Raw genomic sequence first — 6,000 nt, forward strand, 5'->3', positions numbered from 1 at the left:
ATATATTTTGATAAAACTGAATTTAATTAAAAAAAAATCAGTGTGCAAATGTCTATTTGAGTCCCTGCTTTCAGTTCCTCCAACTATATACCTAGAAATGGCATTGCTGGATCATATGGCAATTCTATACTTAGCTTCCCGAGGAAACACCAAACTGCTTTCCAGAGCAGCTGCACCATTCTACATTCCCACCAGCACTTATTGTTTTCTGGTTTTTCTTTTCTTTCTTTCTTTTTTTTTTTTTTTTTTTGATAATGGCCATTCTAATAGGTGTGAAATGGCATCTCATTGTGGTTTTGAGTTGCATTTCCCTAATAGCTGGTGAAGTTGAGTATCTTTTCATATGCTTTTTAGCCATTTGTATTTCCTCTTTGGAAAAGTGTCTATCCATGTCTTTTGCCCATTTTTTAAATTGGGTTGTTTATCTTTTTGTTGTTGAGTTGTAGGATCTCTTTATATATTCTGGATATTAAACCTTTATTGGATATGTGTTTTCTGCCTTTTTGCTTTCTTGAAAAATTCCTTTGATGCACAAAAGTATTCAATGTTGAGGAGATTCCATTTATCTATTTCTTCTTTCATTGCCTGTGTCTAAGGGTGTAAGGTTTAGGAAACCACCTTCTACCACAAGATCTTTAAGATATTTTCCTACATTTTCTTCTAAGAGTTTTATAGTCTTAGCTCTAATGTTTAGGTCTTTGATCCATTTTGAGTTAATTTTTATATAGGGTGTGAGATAGGGATACTCTTTCATTCTTTTGGATATGCATATCCAGTTCTCCAGCACCATTTGTTGAAGAGGCTGTTCTGTCCCAGTTGAGGGATCTTGGCCAGCTTGTCAAAAATCAATTGTCTGTGTATGAGGGGGTCCATTTCTAAACTCTCAATTCAATTCCATTGGTCAGTATATCTGTCTTTATGCCAGTACCATGCTGTTTTGACCACTGTAGCTTTGTAATATGCTTTGAAGTCAGGAAGTGTGAGACCTCCAACTTCGCTTTTCTTTCTTAAGATGTTGAAATTGTAAGTTAGATAGATGGAAGATGGTAACTACCAGCCACATGCTATCTTTCCTCTGTTTCCATTGGTCACCAGGAAACTCTGTTGTTTTAAAAACTCTACAGGGATGCTGGTTATTTTCTCCCCTAGATCTTAGCTGGTTTGGGCTCCTACCACTCAGTGACAGTAGCACCTCTGTATGGATCAAATCAAGCAGCTTAGACATCTAAAGCCAAGATTCCAAGGGTGATCAACCTTAAGATCTGGGCTTGCATGCAAAATAATCTAGTAATATGCTAAAAGTAGAATGAATTAATTGAGAATTAAAAATGAATTATATAACAAAGAGAAAATGGTGAAAACATCTTAGAAATATAGAATTCTAGAAGTGGAAGAAATCTTAGAGGCTTTCAATCCAACCTCCACCAAGTGCAGGAAATCTCCTCTAACACCATCACTAATGAAGGATGGTTCAGCCTTGAGCTTCCAGTGATGGGGCACTAGCTCCATTACATAAAGCCTATTGAGTTTTTGAACAGCTTTAATTATTATAAAGTTCTTCCTTTCCTCTTTTAAGAGGAAATCAATATCTAGTTTAATCAATCTGAGTTGTGGTTTCCAAGTGCTACAAACAATAAACCTAATACAGCAAAATCTGAGGACTGTATACCATTCCTCAAAGGATTGCCTTTTACAGGCAATGGCGGAAGCTTCTTCAGCCAACCTTCCTGTTCTTATTCTCCACTATCTTCACAGCTCTCCATGCCTCTTTTCTAATGAATATGAATTTACCCATGTTTCCTCTTAAGAGTGGTGCCAAAACTGAATCTTCCTTCAGAAGATTCGATTGTCCTACCCTTTTAATTTCTAGATATTTTCCTTTCTGTTAACTGCTTGGTACAGCAAGACTGTCATCCCTATTAAATAGGACACCCTCTTCTATTAATGTAGCCTGGGGTAGCATTAGCCATTCCATCCAGTTCCTATTCTAGTCCAAAACAAACTTTTTGTCAACTATGACCTTTAGGCCATTCTAATAGAAGCTGTTTTAAAGCCAATTCTTTCCCATTTTGTACTTGGAGAATTGATATTTTATTCTAAAGGTTTATATCACCAATTCAGTTTTATTTTGTTCATTTTATCCCTATTATTGCACCTTTTATGATGACCTGGAGTCTTCATACTTATATAGCAGTAGCCATTCCTTGCAATTTTGTTCTATCTGCAAATGTGATCAGTACATTTTGTTTATTTTATAACCAAATCATTGTTAAATTGTAAACAGGGTACAGATAGTATAGAATATTTAGCATCCCTTCTTGCAAATACTCCATTAATGAGAACTTCTTTGAGTAGAGACTTAAACTAGCTGCAAATCCTCCCTAACTATATTATCATCCAGTGCCATCCTTTGCCATCTCCACCCACAAGGATGCTTGGAAAAAACTTTGCTGCCTGATTTGCTAAAATCAAAACACATTCTCTTTATAGCACTGTCATAATTTAACATTCTTGTAAACCTAACCATATAATAAATGAGATTAATTTTGTGTGGCTTATTTAGTGAACACCTGTCATCTCTTATGATTGCTTTTTAAAAAAAAACAAAACAGTTTTATTCATACACCATAAAATCCATCCAAAGTGTGCAATCAGTGGTTCCTGGTATAATCACAGAGTTGTGCTTTCATCACCACAATCAATTTGAGAATATCTTCATTGCTTCCCAAAGAAAAATCTCATACCTCATATACTCCCCTATTATTGACACTAAGCATTACCATAGTACTTTTGTTACAAATGATGGAAGAATATTACATTACTACTGTTAACTATAGTCCGTACTTTGCTTAGCTTGCATCCAATATACCACCCTATTATTAACCTATTTTTAATACCTTGTAATAGTGACATACATTTGTTATAGTTCATGAAGAGACAATCTTATATTTGTGCTATTAACACAGACATCATCCACCACAGGGCTCACTAGATTATAGTATAAAGTCCTATGTTTTATACTCTAGCTTTCATTCTAGTGACAAAAATGACCTTCAACTTCCCCTTTCAACCACAATCATACACATATTTCAGCCCTGTTAATTACATTCACAATAATTTGCTATCATCACCTCTATCCATTTCCAATCAACCTCAAAAAAAATTCTGCACAATTAAACATCAGTTCCCCATTCTCTAACCCCTTCCATCTCCTGGTAACCTATAGTCTAGGATTTTCACCCCATTAGTTTCTCATTATAATTGGTTCATATTAATGAGACCAGTGTGTCTGGCTTATTTAACTCAACATAATGTCCTCAAGATTCATCCATGTTGTTGTTGCATCAGGACTTAATTCCTTCTTATAGCTGAATAATATTCCATTTTATTTATATACCATGTATTATTTATCCATTCATTGGTTGATGGACACTTAAGTTGTTTCCATCTTTAGGCAATTGTGAATAAGGCGGCTATGAACATTGGTGTGCAAACATCTATTTGAGTCCCTGCTTTCAATTCCACTGGGTATATACCTAGCAGTTGGATTGCCAGATCATTTAGCAATTCTATACTTAGCTTCCTGAGGAACAGCCAAACTGTCTTGCACAGCAGCTGCACCATTTTACATTCCCACCAGCAGTGAATAAGTGTTCTTATCTCTCCACATCCTTTCCAATGCTTAGTTTTTTTTGTTTTTGTTGTTGTTTTTTAACAGTGGCCATTCTAGTAGGCATGAAATGATACCTCATCTTGGTTTTGGTTTGTATTTCCCTAATAGCTAGTGAAGTTGAGCATCTTTTCATGTGCTTTTTAGCCATTTGTATATTCTCTTTTGAAAAGTGTCTATTTAAGTCTTTTGCCCATTTCTTAATTGGGTTGTTTGCCTTTTTATTTTGAGTTGTAGGATTTCTTTTTATATTCTGTATATTAAACCTTACTGGAATGTGGTTTCCAAATATTTTCTCCCATTGAGCAGGCTGTGTTTTTACTTTCTTGACAAAGTCCTTTGAAGCATTAAAGTATTTAATTTTAAGGCGATCCCATTTATCCATTTTTTTATTTGTCACTGATGCTTTGATTATGAAGTCTAAGAAACCACTGCCCACTAGAAGATCTTGAAGATGCTTCCCCAAATTTTCTTCTAGGAGTTTTATGATCCTGGCTCTTATTTATGATTACTTTCTACCAAAGTGCTCACAAACACTCTCAATAATCTCTTCTGGAAGTTTGTAAAAATTATACATTAAATTTATTCTCCTTTAGTTTCTATGAATCACCTCTTTAAAAATTAGGATATTTGCCCCAACTGAGTGTTAGATATCTTCTCTTATTCTTTTCTAGAAAAAAAACATGCTTATTTAAATGAGCTATAAGCCTCCTGTTTGTATTTCACGTCATCTTATGCTTTTTGTCCTAAACTTTTAATTTCTAGATATTTTCCTTTCTGTTAAAGACAAGCTGAAATAAGAGTCATGTTCTTCTGTTTTCTCTATATTATATGTTGACATTATAATGTCTGTCTTGAGCAGTACATTTATCTTGTCCCTGTTCTTCCTGTTCCAAAATTGGTTTTACTGTTATCATTGCCAGTGTTTTATAACTACTGGCCTTTAACATGTTTTGCAGCACTGAGTTTCTTCTGGGCTTCAAACTTTGAGATACTCTCCTTAGAATTCAATGTGTGCCTCCTTTTAATTTTTACATTTCTTTTCAGTCCTTAGTTCCTCACTGTAATTATCTGTGATTATACCTTTAGAAATTTTTAATTGATAGTTCACTCCCTATGAACAGGATGTTGCACTACTTACAGTGAGCCCTTGCTTTTGCTTTGGTTTTGGGTGGAAAGAAGTAGCAAGGTCTCTGCATGCTGGAGTAAACATTTCAGGCCAGCTTGTACCTCACCCCCACACAAACATACTCACACACGTGAATGTAACGCCACACTCCCACCTCCTCCTCCCCACCCACACCCCCACAACAAACATGCACACACCCACACCCACATATACCCATACTCCCAAAGCCCCCTACCCCTCACACACATACACACACAACCCCTCACAGACATACTCACACACCTACACCCTCACCCCACTACATGCACACCCCACCCCACCCCCACACAAACCGCCCCATAATTCCCTTGATGTCTTCACCCTCTAACAGGGTTCTGCAGTTGGTCAGGGCAAAACCCTTCCTTGCAGACTCAGAAAAAAATCTGTCTACCCTCTAATTTCAGCTTTCATTGCAAACAATTTTCCACTAGATGGCAATCTACCACCAGTTTCATTGTGGTCCTAAACTATTCTGGTTGTTTATAGTAAGAAAGCCTGTGTGAATTCTTTCCCCAAAATGCCTCAGAGCTGTGCTGTGAACTAATATCACATTCAAAAATATTAAATTCAGTTGGGTTGTAGGTAGTTTTGCCAGATAGTATGTCCAGTTAAATCTGAATTTTAAATAAACAACAAATGAACTTTTATTCTAAGTATGTCCCATGCAATGTTTGTATTTTTATTTGCTAACCTGGCAACTCTAGTTGTAGTAATTTGCTAAGGACATCTACTTCCCTGATGGCTTCTCAGTTTAAGACTACTTAGGTAGTTCGGGAGTCTGCCTCTAAATCTATACCCAACTTTTTTATAGTTCAGGCCCCTGAGCAGTCCTGGGGACATTGCTGGCATTTTAGTAGCTGCTCCTTCCCACGAGATTCCACATACAGGCCCCAAACTTGTCTAAAAAAATATTCATGTTCTAAAATCTGCTGTTTTCCTATTGTATTTACTGTTCCTGTCACTTGAGATTTTTAATATTAGTTATTTATATCATTCTGAGCTATTTCATTAGAATTTATTTTTACATGCCTATTTTAACATCATTTGCATAAATGGAACACAGAAAAACAGCTTGCAAAGACAATTTGACTTTTGTTGCTTCCAATTCAAGTCTCAAATGTCTTGACTAGTTAAGAATAAATCTGATTTCCTGGAAATGAAG

This window comes from Choloepus didactylus, chromosome 5 (assembly GCF_015220235.1).
Source record: "Choloepus didactylus isolate mChoDid1 chromosome 5, mChoDid1.pri, whole genome shotgun sequence".
Lineage (NCBI taxonomy): Eukaryota > Metazoa > Chordata > Mammalia > Pilosa > Megalonychidae > Choloepus > Choloepus didactylus.